General features: G+C 33.9%; 1 protein-coding gene and 3 long non-coding RNA genes across 10 annotated transcripts in view; 1 reads left to right on the top strand and 3 right to left on the bottom strand.

Annotated features, from left to right (window-relative positions):
• Positions 1–18306, top strand: part of LOC725800 (fibrillin-2) — a 160127-nt gene that overhangs the window by 3417 nt on the left and 138404 nt on the right. The window lies entirely within an intron of this gene.
• Positions 392–4172, bottom strand: LOC107964592. Its single transcript, XR_003304924.1, has 3 exons — positions 3219–4172; positions 2309–3006; positions 392–2199 (listed from the first exon to the last, which is right to left on the bottom strand). It is a non-coding gene; the product is annotated as an uncharacterized LOC107964592 (long non-coding RNA).
• On the bottom strand, positions 5153–8820 carry LOC113218871. Its single transcript, XR_003304928.1, has 2 exons — positions 7422–8820; positions 5153–7362 (listed from the first exon to the last, which is right to left on the bottom strand). It is a non-coding gene; the product is annotated as an uncharacterized LOC113218871 (long non-coding RNA).
• Positions 8939–18306, bottom strand: part of LOC102653863 — a 46555-nt gene continuing 37187 nt past the window's right edge. For 3 of the 5 annotated variants that reach the window (XR_003304919.1, XR_003304918.1, XR_003304922.1), the window contains exons 4-8: positions 15864–15906; positions 15746–15807; positions 15048–15689; positions 14325–14988; positions 10711–13076 (exon numbers count right to left, since the gene is read on the bottom strand). This is a non-coding gene — a long non-coding RNA (uncharacterized LOC102653863). The other 2 variants (XR_003304920.1, XR_003304921.1) reach the window with 2 other exon arrangements.

The raw sequence follows: 18306 nt of genomic DNA, 5'->3' as shown, positions 1-18306 counted from the left end.
CCATCTTTTCTTCGTTCGTGGAAATTCCGTTCTACGAGGAATTCTGTGCTCTGCTTTCCGCGCTTCCCCTTCTACAATCACGCTTTAAGACAGGGAAAGAGAAAAGAGAATGGCCTATAGCGGACGATTTTCCACCACGGAGGCGCCTTCGATGTGCAAATTGTCCAACGGGAAAATTGTTGGAAATTCTGCCCGTTGCCCGTTTCTTCGAACAGCTGTCTTAAGCCAGATTTACACTGGGCGAATAAGTGTTAAGAGTACAATGTAATAACACGATTAATATTAACAATTGTTATAATTAAGAAAAAGGGTTTCAACGATATTAATGTTAATCTAAATTTGAAGTATTTATTATAAATAGAGTAGTTGAATATTCTTTGATTACAAATTTAAAAAGATTTACTTTGAAGAAAACTGTAATTTAATATTTCCAAATTATGAGACAGAGAAAATAACATTGATGATCTCTTTTTAATAAAAATATAATACGATAAAAAATTTATTCCTGAATTTAGAATGAAGAAAAATTATGAAGAAAAGGATATTTGTTTATATTTGCATTAAAGAAGAAGAAATGGAATAAAAAGTATAGTCGAATTGAAAAGAATTACTGGTTCGTTAAGCGTGGATCCGGCTTTAGGTTTTGACCTGGCTTAAGTGTTCTGGTCGTCTTTGAGCGACGAGGCTTGAAAAATTCATCGGATATCGGTAACGGTATCGTTAGACGGGGAATTTCCGTCGTTTTTAAAACAATCGTCGATAGATTTTTTTCCATCGTCGAGCTGAAACGCAGAAAAGGCGGAGTTTCGCGATTCGATCTCGCCTTTTCGGCGCTGTATTACGAACTCTGGTCTATCTCTACTTGCCAACTTCATTACAAGCTTATAGCGGTGAGCTTTGTGCTTTCTCGCTCAACTCCTCCTCCGCTTGATAACCGTATTGCGCTTAACAACGTGGCCAACTTTCTTTTTGTTTCGTGCTTTTGCGCAATTCAATTTTGTGACGAATCACTTTGTCAAGTTCAAGTCGTCATTGTTAACACCTGAAAGAAACCGGTCAAGTAAATTTTATGCAAGTGGAGAAAACTATTGAAAGAAATGTAGATTTTTTTTTTTATTATTCACATAGTGAATTTTTTTAAAGAGGATGCGATTTGAATAATTAATTAATCGCTGCACGATTCTTTTGTTTTTTTTTTTCCCTTTCATATCTTTTGGAAAAATAAGATTGACGTAATTGAAGTAAAAAATCTTTCAGCCAAGCTACGATCTATCATTGTCTTGTTTCACCGATGTTGATGAGTTTCAAAGCAGCACAACGAGGGACCTGTCTCTCGACACTTGCGCAAGAAACATTTCTCCCTCTCTCTCGTCATTTCGTGAAACTTTTTTTTTTCCTTTTCCTTACACGTTTCCGCGAAAACCCAGTTTCGACGTCGAAAACACGCGAGACTTGGAGTGTTGTGACAAGAAGTTGAAGTTTAATTTCTTCTCTCTTCGATCGATTTTACGATACACAAGTCATAAAGGTCTTACGATTAATTTCTAGAGAGATACTTTAAATCAAAATGTGAAGATAAAATTGAATCTCCATCTCTTGTACAGAGTCAAGTATTTAATTAAAAATAAATAATATATTTATTGCAATATTTCGTGCAATTTATACATGATATAAAAATTATCCATGTATTAATGAATATTAATCAATTAGATATACAACAGTGTGATTTTTGTCTCTAAAACATGAAATATATTTGTAACAGAGATTAATTATTTTCTTATTTGATATCAATCTTATTTATCATATCAATTTTACAGTTTTCTCTGTAACACTGTACAAGAAAATTCATCTATGTTAATATTCATTTCTTCCATATATAACGTGGCATCAGTCATTGCTGCTATATTATGGTAATGGTATATAGCTCGGTATATAGTACAGCTCTGGATCGACATCAAATTGCCAGTTATACACTGCAACGACACGAGAGCCGCTCTTAGAGCTATTTTTGCGATCCCCAAGTTATTCTTACAACAATATCATTAAAGCTTTCATTTCGTGCTTGTACAAAATTTATCATCTGCCATATGAAATTAATCTCGTTTCGACAATTTTAAAATAACTTTTTTTAGCCTTCAAAAGCAATATAATACAATAATAAAAATCATACAACTTCTCAACAATCATATATCAACACATCTGAAATATTTTTCAAATATTTTATTCAATATATTGTAACTTGAATTTAAAAATATTTTATAACATTCAAATATATTATAATTTTGCAATAACAAGATAATAAAAATACCTGTACAATCAAATACATCGTACAATCTTTCGTATTATCATTCAAATAAAATCTTTTTCAAAATCCGAGAAGAAAGAGAACACAAGTTTCCCTTCTTCTTTCAATGCGTGGATGAGCAAAAGAATTCGGTCGAATTTATCCGAAGATCTCCTGCGGATATCCTGAAACTGGCCGCGTCAGCAGGGCGAGGCCGGGCCCTTTCAGCTCGTCTGCCATATCTATGCACATTGTTTTTACCGCGACCATGGTGAGCAGCTGCGAGCCAGAAGCCGCAGAATCTTCGTGGCGAGATATCACCGTGTCCCCTTTGCACTCGTTTCGTTTCGCCGCCGCTCTCCAGCTTTCTTTTGTGTTTTCTCGCCGTTCTCTAGTGGTTCGACCCGTGGACTAAATATAGAGGCGTCGCAAGGGTCTGTCCCGCTGACGGGTCACAAGTAACTTGTTGCTATTAGCGGACGAGGGTCGAAAAGCGCAGGAAAGGAGAGGCAAACCTTAAGTTATCCGAACGTCATGGGATTAAGAGAGGCTGGGGAAAAAAAGAGAGGGGCGCGCATACATACGCAGGATTATGGCGAACAACTTGTGCCGTCTCGTTAAATCATCCTTCGAATTAATAGAGACCTTCCGCACGAGAAAGAATGAATAAGTAAACGGTGTTTTGGATTTGCCTCCTCTTTTTTCTTCCGGAAAAATAATTCCTGAAATAGAGGGAAGTTAAGCGAGGAAAGAATTATACTTCAAAAATTAATATTATGTAAAGTCAAACGTTTTAATTTCGCCACTTCAAACCGTTAAAATTCTTCCAAGAGAATCTTCCAACGTATCTATTTTCCATTCCTAATTACTTTTTTTCTTTATTCCCTCGTAAAGACTTCTGCCTACAATTTAGAGGAATTAATGTCCCACTCACCTATTGTTCCACTCTCTCCAAGACCACAAGTTGAATCCGGTTGACTTCCACCTCCTCGCTCGTCAAGTTTCAACCGAAGTGAATATCGAAATATCGCCTCTCCCTCCCCCCTCCCCATTTCCTCTCCTGCAATTTTTACGGGGCGGACGTAACATCTTCGTGGTACGTTTCTTTCTTGGCGGTCAATCGGACTCCATTTTCACGGATTCTCCTTTACCGTTCGATTCTTCGCCCTCCGACGTTTTACCGCTTTGAAACGCTGCTCAAAGATTTCTCCATCCAACTCCTTCTTCGTTCTTCGCTTTTTTCTTCTTCTTCTTTTATTTTCCCCTTGTCACGGTTCGAGGTGTGAAAAGAAAAGAAACGAGGAGGGAGAGAAGGAGAGAAAAAAGGAGGAGGGATCGAAGAGAAGAGTCGAAAAAAGAGAACGGTTTCCTTTGAGTTGGAGCGAATCTTTCTTCTTCTTCAATTTTTTTTCTCTTCGCAAAGGATCGAATCCACGGATGTGCAAGTGGTTTTACGAACGAGCTTTTCGAGCGGTGAGGAATGCATTTGTTTCACAAACATTCATTTTTGCTTTGCAAAATAGAAGCCACGTGCTTGTTAAAAACACTTTTATTCCCTCGGGAAGGATGTTACTGAATGAATGAAATCCTATGTAATTATGTTGCCAATTTCTCTCCCTGTGTGTGTGTGTTGTAACGATCTTCCACATTCTGTCTGTTAGTTATAGATATTTCGCATCAAAGATAAGTATTAGAGTTATGCGTAGTCTAAACGTAGACTATACGAATAGGTTTCAATCCTTTTACAGCAATATTCAATTCAATTCTTCGCGCGCAGTTGTTATAACAGCGTATTAGAATGGTAGATTGAATGCATAAAGGTTTACGATGTGAGAAAATTCGATTTGAAATTTATTTCAGATTTGATGTGTCCGCTAAATGAAATTTTACATATATATATATATATATATATATATATGTATATTATAAATATCAATTCAAAAATTCCTTTGGGACGAGAGGATTGATAAATTATTCGTTAATCGTAAAACATTTTTTTTTTTTTTTTCAAAAACAATATTATTAATTAATTTCATCGGTTCCCAGCTTTATCATCTGGAATATCCCATTTCGTTGTTTCACACATTAAAAAGATTATTTCAGAATAAAAATAGAATGGAATTTTAAAGGGGAATGGAATGTAATGTAATTTATTTCTTCCATATACGGATGCGTGTATAATAAAATAAATAACTTTAAAATATAATCTTCTTCGAACCATCCAACTTTCATTTCAAATCGTTTTCTTTAATTGTGAAATCGTATATAATAATCGTACGCCCCGAATCTTCTTCTTTCTTTCACCTCTGAAAATTGAACAAAAATTATTCAGAATAATATATTAAAAACTTTTAATATATAAATAAAAAAAGAAGAAGATACGATGGATAGATTCGTTGCTCGTGGAGCTTCTGTATTCGACACTTCCACTTTCCAGAGAGGCCCTTTTTCTGACGACCACCTTTATTTACGGCACCGGAGGCGAGGAGAAATGGTAGGCATCGAGGGGGGGAGGAGGGGCACAGGAACGCGAAACAACTTAATGACACTAATAACACGACTAATTTATGCTCCCGTTTAAAAGTGTTAAAGCTCCACAACTCTCGCCCTATAGAAACCGTATAGATATTATATTTTGATCATCATTTTTCGTCTCATATAAGTTAAGGATCGGTAATATCGCGCGCGACCAACCAGTCGTACCAACTTGCCTAATTTAATCCTATACGCCTATAATTAGACGTTGGCTGGATACGTGGATACGTAGCTTTTAATGGGAATGAGCGAAAATAATTTACACGCGTTGTTAAATAACATATATCGTTTCGACTCGAGTTTAATTGAATTTTTTAGTTTAAGCTTCTTTTCTTTTTTTCTCGAAATTGTCAATAAACAAACGATGCACGCGAATTCCCCATTTTATTTCGTTTGTATCGTGACAACAGACTGATTAAAATCGAAATAGATTATACGATCGGATTATTAATCACAAATTATTATCCGATATTATTGAATATTCAAATTAATACGAAATATTAAAAGAGCAAATATTCAATAAATATTTATTTCAAAGATCGATTATTAACGTGTATTCATCATCTTCGAAGAATATTCTGAATTTAGTAAGAAATCTAGTAAGAATCTTATTTATCCCTATGAGGAATAAAAATGACTCGAAGGAAAACGAAATAAAAGATTCGGTTTTAATCTTATTACTTAATCTAAATTTCACATAAAAATTAAATAACGTGTGTGCATAAATCAAAAGTCCCGTGTATCGATTAATATCACTAGACACTGGTAAATAAATTTATCCATCATCGGGTTCAATCTCAATACTCAAGAATAAAAAATCATACTGGCATAAAAAAGAAAGAAAGAAAGAAAAAAAGGTTAATAACTATAATCCAACGACCAACTTACCATGCACCGTTGGATGCACAATTGCAAATTGCAAATTGCACACGGGCTCGATAGCTTGATTAAGCGTAATCAATTACCATCAACGAAAAAATTTCACCACCGACCAAAGTATCGGCCAAATATTTTATCGTCGCTTCCATGCCTGGTTGATCCCACCTCGCGGTAATACTTTATCGTGCACCGTATTTACACGATATATCATCACGAACCGTGCCATTACACTGCCTCCATAAAACATTGTATCATGTGAACACGCCTTTATATATATATCTATCTGTTTCGAGATTCGATTCCCTAATTTTGATTATTACATCATTGTTTAATTTAATCAGTGTGAATGGAAAGAATTATTAAAATAATCATTTTCGAAGAAAACACGATAAGGATTCGTTGTCTCGTAATTAATAATCGGATCGAGATTGGAATAATTTTAAAATTCGACAAATTTGTACTATTTTTATATCAGATTATTATACCGTTTACATATCCCCATATGTATAAATCCTATTTCTCAATAAAATTCAACGATATTATTTCTATGCAACGTAGATGCTATTTAAGATATGACTAAAATCATCTGATCTCTAAAATCAAGATTTCCAAATTATTTTCACGAAAAATTGAATTCCTTTTAATTTCGATTATATCTAAGACAAACGATCTAACATTTCTTTACATCCTCCCCATATAATCAAACTTTCCTTATCGATCTTTCTTCGAAGAGAGATAAATTAATATTCGAACAGGATAATTCGACTTGTGTATATTACACAAACGCGAAAAATGGAAATTTGCGTTGGGATCCAAATTATTTTCACGAAAAATTGAATTTCTTTTAACTTCGATTATTCCTAAGACAAACGATCTAACATTTCTTTACATCTTCCCAAATATAATCAAACTTTCCTTATCGATCCTTCTTCAAGAGAGATAAATTAATATTCGAACACGATAATTCGACTTGTGTATATTACACAAACGCGAAAAATGGAAATTTGCGTTGGGATCGAGCGTTGAATCGGCGTCACGAATTCGTCAAAAGCCGGCCCGCAGGTTTCGCAGAGAGACTTTTTCGTCCCCTCGTTCTGGAACGAGCCGACGAAAGACGGCAGACGGAAATACACAGATGCACGTGCCGATAACCGGGAGCAGACCACGAAACCCACGGATCACGGCCCACGGAAACGACATTCCTTTGCGGCATGCGACGGGGGCTCTACAGCTTTATTGGGCCGCGATTATCGAGCGTGGCCCGATCCGATTCATCCGCTTTTATTTTCCTCCGTCGTCGTCGAGGCATCTCCGACGAGGGACAAGTTTAATGGGATCGTGATGCGCGTTCGATGCGCGGGATAATTTTTTTTCTTTTTGATTCGGGCAGAGGAATGATTCTGAGAGAGAAAAAAAGGAAGGAACACGAAAGTTGATAAATAATATAATAGAGGGGAGAGAGATGGATGGAGCTCTCCCGCAAAATTGGATTCAACTCGATGAATAAGCTCTCTTTCGTTATACCAGTTTCGATCCTCCAAAGATTCTAGCTTTATATCTGTGTATATGATGGTGGTGTACGCGTGTACGTGTTATGGAGAGATTTTTGTGAAAGTTTGTTTATACCTTATGTATGCTCTACATGGCGAGACTTGTCTCCAGACCTGTAATTAATAACGAGGTCGAAATCTCTGAAAATCGAAAGAAATTTCGAAATTATTACCAAACTTGTTTATTATGCAGCGAAAAATCCAGGTTAGATTTCTACGAGATTAAAATATCGTCGAATATCTTGGATCTTCTTCGTGGATTTATTAGGATCTTCGTGAATTCCCAATGATTTTTAGATTTTTTTATATTGTTTACGAATTAATCTTTAATTCAAACAAGTTCTTTCTTGCTGGATCGATGAATTATTATATCGTAGGGCAACTTTATCATTTTTAAAATATCCAAATATTCGTCGAGGAAAATTTCTAAAATCAATATCGTCAATTTCCTGTCTGGAACAGATAGATTATTGTGGATTATTGTCTTACAAAATTAAATTGTAACGGATATCAAAAAAAAATTAGAAATAATTTAATTAACTGCTTCTGTTTTTCTTTTTCCAACGAATTCGTTTAAATAAAATTTTGCCAAAAACTAGATTTCCTATAAACGAAAACCCACCTCTTGCTCGTTCATTCGATTTCGTGCTAAATTTATTTAACTACAAGGACGGCGACATTTCCCGATTATGTGAAGTTTCAATTACTGGGCCGCGTATAAAGCCCCCCATGAATATTTAATGGAAATTTCGATCTATCGGAAAAGTTACTTTTACCGTAACGATATTTGCGCGTATACCGCACTTTAAATATGCCATGCGGCCTAAAAATCTCGATAGAATCGATGCGTGAAAAAAAGGAAAGGAAAGAAAAAAAATGACGAAATATTTCGGGACGGTTTAATAAAATTTAATGAGATAAAGCGTCTCAAAATATTTCCCCATTTTTCCCCGTCGATGCATTTACTCCGATTATGCATTCGCTTGGTTATATATTTTTTTCAAGAGTTTCATACAACCTTCTCTCAAATTTATATTTCTTTTCAGGATTTTTATACGCTGTTATGGTAGTCTGATGTTTGCAATTACGACACGTCATTCTTCTTCTTCTTCTTTTTTCTTTTTGTTTTCGAAATAATGCAAATTTTATAACGATTTCATAAAATTTTCAGTTTACAGCGTGTTTAAAGTTTAGATATTTCATTACATATGGGAATACCGATGAATCGTTAACTTAGAGAATTAAAAGGAGTTCAATCTCGTACGAACACCTTGAACAACTCGAAACGTGGCATTACCTTTTCGTTCTGTAACTATAATTATCCTGAATAATATCGACGCCAAGCAAACGAACTCGTTTCATTCCAAGATAAAATTACAAGATGTATAGACACTTGATGAGAACGAGTATAAATACTGGAAATAATACACACACATAGAGATTTAATTTTGTATTTTTTACGTTAAAATGAAAAATTAAAGAATAGAATTCACGTAAGACAGAGAGGAAAATTTGTTTCTGCCACAGTGTATGTGTATAAATTTTCATTTCTCGGAATATAAAAACTTGAATAAATAGATAAATCTAAATAACGATCCTCGCATTATCGAGAGATAAAAAATTAATTTGTCAAAATGAAATTTCAAATAAACGACTAAACACTGTAATAATTCGAAATTATTATACCATTTTTACGATTAATAAAAAACGTCAGACACGAAATTTATAAATATACAAATAAATTTCCACGTCACATACATCATGCTTAACTCGTGTTTAACTCGTTATACTTAATAACAGGAAAAAAAAAAGAAGAAGAAGAAAGAAAGAAAGAATGAATAAGAACCGAGACCAAGCGTCGAATCGTTAAGAAAACCGATCACGATAAAATTACACCGATAACAAAGTGAAATAAATGTTCAGCTGAATGTTTAGCGAAAATAGCCGCTCGTACGTGTCGAGATATCAATTTACGGCACGTTTCATTAATCAAACATCGGCCTATACATTATACCGTCGCTAACTCCACCGACTTTCACGTGATACCGCCGATTGCTTTATACGATGTGTACGCGTCAAACGGTCTATTAGACACGGAGCGGAAAGTCGGCGAAGTGACTTCTTCCTGTCGTGACGGGACGACGTTTTGCCAGGTATCGATATCTCTTGTAAATAAATACATTTAAGTATCAAGGAAAGGAAAATAACAACGGGCAATGTCCTGTCTTCGATCGAATCAAATCGAATCTGGAGATGTGATAATTTTGAATAAATTTATTGTTAATACGTTTCTCAAACTGTGGAAGAAATATATTTTCATTCGAATAATTTTTAACAATTGTTTTATGTGGACTTTGTTAATAAATTGTTGAAAAGAAAAAGATTTTAATTGTAACGATTTTGAGGAAAGAGGAAATTGGTTCTTAATAATGAGAGATAAATTTTAAATTATAATGTAAATTGTTCCATCCGTTGGAAGAATTTGGAGAAAATAAATAGAAAAATATCGAATAATACCAGCGAGGCGGAAAGATTTTAATAAATAAAAATCTTTGTTTTTGCAGAAATCCAAAAATATTTCATGAATATCCGATATAACATCCCCAAAGTAAGTTTATTATAAAAGAGTCGTAAAAAAAACATTATAATAGCAGTTCGTAACAATGAATCGGCAAGTTTTGAAAATCGGTTACGTTTTCTTCCAACGTTTGTTTCGAGAGTGGGTGAAAAAATAAACGTGCGTGTAAAGTAATTGCAGCTCTGCTGTGGGCGTGCAATTTTTCACGAGTGAAAATTCATCGACATTGATGGCCGGCTTGTTTTTCCGCTGATGCGATGAAAGTTCTGTTGAAAATCGATTTATACTCCACGGGGGGTATATCCTTTGCCACGTGGAGAGAAAGTGGGCGGATGTAATACACTTTTGGGAGAGATGGAAAATAGTTTTTACGAACCGTGAAATTCGTTGATATTATTTTATTCCTACTTTATTTATTTCATCCTGCTATTTCGAGGAAAATTGTAAAATAATCGCTGACAACGTTACATGCGCGTACGAAAATTTCAATAAAATTATCTTCTTTATCGATCAATCTTTCTCTGCAAATATTATATCACCTCGCTACTTTAATTTATCTCTTTAAACAATATTAAACTTCATGATTTGAATCGATAAAAATAATCCAAAAAAAATACAGGAATACAACCTGGAAGAACAAAATCAAATCGAAACCTATCCCAATAGAAAATAATAATCATATAATTACACCTTTAATACCTGAATTTTTCCAATTTTTCTCCACTCTATTAGCTCCCCACTAAATTAATCACCGGCATAAAAGCGACGAACATTCGAATTAACGTTTTCGAAAAAAAAAAAAAATATTCCAGCCACGTCTCGCATTAATCGGCCGAAGTGCACACGCATTATGCAAATTGATACTCGGCTCTGAAAAAAAAAAAAAAAAGCGTCACCCAACGTATCGTAAATTCATCCAGACCTTCCTCTCCCTCCTTCTAATCCCTCCCCCGAGCACGACATACCGACTGCTTTATTTCCCCGTGCTCCACATTCATTTTCCTCCTTTCCTCCTCCCCCTCACAATCTCGTCGATGCAACACCGTGGACGGACCGTCGTTGTTTCCAACGAAACGCTGGAACCGATATGCAAATAATACGGGCGGCCACCGCGAAATCCGATTTGGCGGCGATGCGCGTGCGATTTTGCGGTTGTCGATAGCTTCCCCCTCCTCCCCTCTGCGTACAAGCGCGCGAAGGAAGGAAAAAGGGGAGAGGATTGGCCAGATTCATCGATGCGCCTGACAAATTGATTATTGACCGGACCGCGGAATTTGTTTAAACGTTATTACACCCGTTTGACCACGGCTCCCATTCCGGATATCCATTTCCGGATCGCCGATTTCTATTTAAACCGTGTGTCGGGGAATCAACAATGTTTCCTCGTTATCTCATATCGGGGAGGATAAGCGACGATGTGTAATTCGTTGTTCTAATTGGGAGGGAAGAAATAAGAGAGAGAAAGAATCAATCGTTTTCTCGTAAAAGAGTACTTACGAAGGGAAGAATGAAAAAAGGAGGGAAAAGTCTGTCTTCTTTTCCAGTAACTTATCTTTCGTCAGAATATCAAACTTAACAAGTACGTAATTACCTTCTTGGAAATTTCCTCCTCAATTACTTTCATCCCACAATGTAAATGCATTGCGATGAATTCTTCGACGATTTCCCTTTGAAAAAGATACGTTAGAGGATTAAAGAAATGTGTATAAAAGTTGAAAGAATACTTACGAAGGGAAGAATGAAAAAAGGAGGGAAAAGTCTGTCTTCTTTTCCAGTAACTTATCTTTCGTCAGAATATTAAATTTAACAAGTACGTAATTACCTTCTTGGAAATTTCCTCCTCAATTACTTTCATCCCACAACTAAATGCATTGCGATGAATTCTTCGACGATTTCCCTTTGAAAAAGATACGTTAGAGGATTAAAGAAATGTGTATAAAAGTTGAAAGAATACTTACGAAGGGAAGAATGAAAAAAGGAGGGAAAAGTCTGTCTTCTTTTCCAGTAACTTATCTTTCGTCAGAATATTAAATTTAACAAGTACGTAATTACCTTCTTGGAAATTTCCTCCTCAATTACTTTCATCCCACAACTAAATGCATTGCGATGAATTCTTCGACGATTTCCCTTTGAAAAAGATACGTTAGAGGATTAAAGAAATGTGTATAAAAGTTGACGTACAGACATCCACGTGATTCGATTAAAAGAAGGAAATTGGGATCGGCCTACACGGCGCAAGGATTACTCCCACATACGATTCAGCCGGTTTCTGCTTCTCCTTACGTTATGTCACTCTTTCACAAAGTGTGTGCAACAGGTAATGGGCCCAACTATCGAAGATCTTTATCGTGAAAACAGGCCCGTCTCGGTGGAAACGCCTCCGTGGTCGAGAAAATCGTGTCCACGTGGGCACGATCTCTCGTTCAAAATTTCAAAAGCGTCGATCCGTGAAACGACGGATATATCGTGATCGTAATTGCTCGATTAATCTGCGATTCTCTGAGGATTCTCTTCACGAGCCTATTCTTCGTGTGATCGAAGATCGAAGTGCACTTTTGTTTATTTATTTTTCATCTTGATTTATTTATTAGTGTAAAAATTCTTACTATCTTTTATAGAAATACAAATTAATTACAAATTCTATTTATATTCGACAATTATTTAAACTCTTTCAATGCAATTTTGTTATTATTGATTTTATTTTCTATTTGATTTTCGCCTCGCTGATCTGTACTCGTATATTTTTCCGTGTCGATAATAGTTTTTGTCCTTAGATGGCATCTATTAGACAGAGAAAAAAGGTTAGAGAGAAAGAGAGAGAGAGAAATTAATGCTCGAAACAAGAGTGATACGGGGGTCGAAGAAAGTAGAAGGAATGAGAGAAAAAAACGCGGGAAAAACGATCGTGCAAAGGCTTTCGACGACGGGATCGTGGAACGATACGTTGAAAGGGCTATACAGCTTTTTGTCCTCCTTTTTCAAGTTCCAGTCATTCGATGTTCAAGTTGTGATTCCAGTCTTTTTTTTCTTTTTTCGTTTCGTCAACTGTTCTCCATTCTCGTTTTTTTCCTTCACTTTTTTTCAACGTTTCGTTCTTATTCGAGCACCAACGGTAGATGGGATCGAGTTTAATCTAGTTAAATATAAATCCAAGTAACAAATATGAAATATTTGATACTCATTGCTAACAAGTAAAATACTTGACTGAACGAGTCTCCAATATTCGTCAGTTTTGAAAATTTATAAGTACCTGTAATTGTAAGAAATAAATATATTTATTGGCAATAAAACAGAATTTCTGAATAATAAAATCACAGAAAATTCGAATAGGATTTGTCAATCCACTTCCACTTAATCCCATCAAACCATAAGACTCGTTTTTTTATTCGTAGAATTTTTATTAAAAAAGAGAGAGAGAGAAAAAAAAATAGAAAAGGAATAAAGAAAATTTTGATATTAAAAATAAAAGAAAGTTTGCGTGCACCGAGGTAAAAACTAAAATGTTTTCTAATGAGTATCATTAAAAAAGAAAAGAAAAAACAACACAAGATGAAATTAAATCTTATGATAAGAGGGATGGAGGAGGAGGAATGGAAAGAAGGATTGTTAAAAGGCAAAAGAGGAGCTTTTGGGATCGTAAAAATTTTGCCTCGAGCTCAGACGTTGAATTATCGAATACCGTGTAATTTAACCAATTTCATCTTTGATATTTTTCCTCTTGATATTTGTTGATTAAGAAATCTTGGAATAGATTTATATTTTAACAACTTTGCAAAGGAACAATCTTACAAAAACTCTTTTACTAAGAACTTAATACTTGTATTCGCATTCTGGATGCTTTGCAAGTGATCAATTTGAACAAATTGTTCGTAAAATGTTATATACACTTTTTTGAATCGTTTTTTTAACAATATTCTAGATTTTACAAGACACTTATTACCCTTTGCCTATTTACTTCTTACGATAAGTGCTGCCATCTTTTTGCAATATTCAATTTTTAATACTACAGGATTTACATTATACTCGATCTATACTACTCTCTGACTGACAATATGATTGGTATATACTACTTTGCACGATATTGCACGATCTTTATCATCCCATTAGTTAATACCAATTATTATTAATTAATACTTATTAAATTTTAATAAGTAAAATTAACTTTCAATTCCAATCCATTGTACGATGTCGCATGTATGCACGAGATGAAAATGGTAAAGTAATATAATCGTGTGATTTTATTTAAAAAAAAATTTAATCATACAGATTTCTATACAATATTACTCTTCTCAAAACCATTAATTCTTAATCGAAACAATTTTCATTATATAATGATAATTACAACATGAATGACACAAATAGAAAAATTTACGCAAGCACGCGTAAAATAAGAATATTAATTTCGATATTTTCAGAAAATGCTTTCCCATAAATCAGATCGATCCAAGTAAAACAATATAACACGTAAGAAGATTTACAAGTGCAACACGAAACTCACCCTTAAATCTTGGCGGCATGCCTTCTCCATAAATTATCCTGGATCCCCCTGGTTTATAACCGTTTCTTTACGTTACCTATAACATTGGCAAAATTTTCAATTTCTCGATGTGTTCCCGGAAAACAAAGGGAGAGAACAATATGCTCGATTCGTTGATAATGCGATTAATTTGCATGTGTTTCGAGGGAAGATGAAAAAAGAACAAGAAGAAGGAGGAGAAGAGAAAGAAAGAAAAAAAGAAAGGAAAAATGAGAGAGAGGAAAAAAGAAGGGAAGGAGGGAGAGAGAAAAAAGAAAAACTTGGCAAGAGAATTCGTTTTAGACGTGAAACGATCACGACCGTGATAAACGTGATTACGGTTTTAGGGAAAAGAGGTTGCTCGTCTGTTTGCCGAAAGGAATTTAGTCCGCGATTTTAATGTTCACTTTGCATGGAATTAAATGGTTAATGGAATTTTCGGAAATTCCTTTTTCGCTGGACATAAATTGCGCGAGTTTTCCACCCATTCATCGAATCAATGTGCGCCATTATGTCGTCTGAACAATTTCCTTCATATTTTGAATATTTGTTTCGTTGAACAATTTTAGCAAGAGCCATTGACCGCTTTCAACCAATCGCGTTCCATCCAATCACTTTATCCTGTTTCTCTATTCTTTTTGCGAGTCTGAAAAGTTGAAAAATTTTTTAAAATGTAATCCATCTTTTAAATATGGATAACAATACCTAGAATATCTGGAACAGTTTTAGTTTATAAAACTTGATATGTTGAGCTGAGATTTAGTTTATGTTTATTTTGAAAAATCCTTATTTGTTATTCTTTATTAACATTTCAAAAATTAAAACATCGATTCATTTAATAATTATCAACATCTTTGTATTTTGTAATATCCCAACGATACGTAAAAATATACAAGTCAGACTTTTTTTAATCCAGTTTCTTACCAGAAACTCTCTTCTTTTCATCCATGAAAAAAAAAAAAAAAAAAAAGCTGTCATTTGAATATTTCACAATGGTGTATACCCCTTACAAAGCGGAATGGTCTACGTTTCTATCTATGTTTCAAAGACTTATATATAAATATTTCAACGAGTAATCAAGTTGGAGTTATCAAGAATTTAAATTTCCTCCTCGGAAGGAAATATTTCTCTCTGACAATGACGAGTATTTGTATCAAAGAGAAAATATATTTTCCTTGTTGTACACGACGTGAAAACATTGTTATTACAAAAGTGTGCATTATATAGAATTGTTCCAAGAATTGACTAGGAGAATTTCTTAACAAGATGCAAAAGTCAATTGTTGATACCATAAATTCTTATACTATTTACTTCTTTTGCATTACAACGTTTCCTTTCAGCTTGAATCTGAAAGAAAAATCTTATTAATTTAAAAAATAAAATTACCAATTACTTTTACTCACTTCTTTACAATGATTTTCCTATTCTATTTTCTTTTGCCTTACAACGTTTCCAGAGCATGAATCTGAAAGAAAAATCTTATTAATTTAAAAAATAAAATTACCAATTACTTTTACTCACTTCTTCACAATGATTTTCCAAGCAACGACAAACAATGGGAGATCTGAAAGAGAAAGAAGATAAAAATATGTGATTAAAAAGAGAAGTTATGCAACTTTTGAATAGGAAAAGGAGAGGAATTTACTGGACTTATTTTACTTTTAATCATCAGCCCAGCGTTACTTTCAACCGTTATTCAATCCACGGTATGTGAGAGACTTGGGCTGGTTTCGAGAAATATTTCAAGAATCGAGGAAAACTAATTCTAGAAGAAGGGAATTCAACCTCTTGAGGGTGATTTAAAAGAAATTTAATGAAATCGGAGATCGGAGATGTAAGAATGGCTTTCTGGTATTTCTTCATCTTATAACGCCTCTCCATCGATAACTCGTGGAGAAAATTAGAAAGGTAGTACTTATCCAAGTATCAGTAAAACCATCGTGCACAGTTCGAAATTTGGGATGGTTGATTGGGAGAGAATGAAATCTAAAATAAATTTTTTTTTCGTATAAAAATATATAATACAACAAGATGAAGAGTATTCATCACTTTTAATAGAACAAGAATTTAAATAGAATTATTTAAATTCTTAATATATGAATTTAATCATCAAATATCATAAATTACTTAAGAATTTATGGCAATATAATTTTTGTTCATATGAACAGCACAAGTATACTTAAAATTTCTTTAAATAAAAATAATTCAAGTATAATAATTAATTAAACCTACTCAGAAAAAATTATTATCGAATCATTTTATTATAAATATTCTTCATCTTCCACCAAATAAATCTCTTTATAAAATATCAATTACAATCGATTAATGAATTACACTTAAAAAATATATTTCTTGCATAAAGAATTTGCATAAAGAATTTAAAACCACAATCCCAATCTTCTTTCTTTTAAAAAAAAAAAGAAAATATCCTCCGATTAAAAAATCAAAAAAGGAGAGGAGAAAGAAATTTATCCCATCGTAAATTTTCCACACGCCAATACTATCTTCCTATAAATACATGCTCCCATTGTATTTAATTCCTCCTCAAGCCCTCCTTCGCTCACAATGTCGATCGGGGTTGGCGGAACGCTAATCGGCCAAGTTTTAATAAAGGACAGGCTCGAGCACCCCTTCGATACCCCATCGATTTACGACAGAGGGATGTGCTCGATTTAAATGCAATTTTTATCGGCCGTCTTCTCTGCCGATCGTGTACTGCGAAAAAGTATTAAAACGTTAGCAATTGAATGGCGACGATAAATCGAGGTCGTTTCGAGCTGCGAGGAAGAGGGAGGCAGGGAGGGAGGGAGGATACAGGAGAGTGGCATAGGGAACGAATCATTCGATCAATTAAATTCGGCTGACTAATTCAATGCGATCAAGCTTTTAACTCGTCGATTAAACCAACCCTGCGTTTCTTTCTTTTTTTTTTTTTTTTAATCTCGTTCCACGATACCCGGCCTCGTCGATGCCGTGGGCACAATGGAATCCACTCTGGAATTTGGAGATTTGAGAATTTCTGAAAAAATGGAATCATTTCTCGTAATTTTAAATTAGAAAGAATAGCTAGAGAGCTAGGAGAAGAGTATGATTTTGTCATATCAAGTAAATATAAAGGAGATGTGCAATAATCTAAGGGATGATTCTTCTGAGATGACAAAGATAAAGAAGCTTTGGGTTTGCTTTTTAATTATTGATAATTGGAAACGAGATTAAAATTATATTTTTAATAAATTGAAATAATAGATAATTTAAATATTAGGAAATGAACGTTGTTTCGAGATTTTTGCTATTATTATTTTCACGGTGGTTCTCTTTATAGTAAATGATACAATGATGTTGAAATTATTAATTGAAAAATAGAATATGCTATGGGAGGAATTAATGTATAAAGAGAGAAAATACGATAAACAAGGATGATAGTTGGATCGAATAAATTGATTTATATAGTATTATTCGAATAGATATCGAATGTGGATTAATGCTCATCAGGGTGGTTTATGGTCTAATCACGTTTCGGGGTGCAACGAATAACCTTTGAACGCATACTGATGATATTATATATTAAATCGTTGGCACCGAATCAAGTTTGGAAAGAAAAAAGTAATAATTCAAGCTGAAATTTATGATATCCACCTTCGCGAAAATTCATAATTTATTGAAATAAATAAAAACGATGAATATTACTTCCCATTATACTTACTTCAATTATTTATTATATATTTTTATTTTATAAAATATCTTTTTATTAATCATAATAATCTAATTTACAAAAATATCTATTCCTTCATCTTTCTTATCACTTTCATATAAGAAACAAAGTTAAAATACACCAAAGATTTTTTCCAATTTTGCCAAACTCAAATTTTCAAATTCTCTAAAATTTTTCCATTATCATAGAATTTTCTAATCAATTGCTATCTAACTAATCCATAATAAATACAACACATCGTTCCAAAAACCG

This window comes from Apis mellifera, linkage group LG6 (assembly GCF_003254395.2).
Source record: "Apis mellifera strain DH4 linkage group LG6, Amel_HAv3.1, whole genome shotgun sequence".
Classification (NCBI taxonomy): Eukaryota; Metazoa; Arthropoda; class Insecta; order Hymenoptera; family Apidae; genus Apis; species Apis mellifera.
Note: the sequence above shows the minus strand (reverse complement) of the source record. Positions and strands in the feature narration are given on the sequence as shown.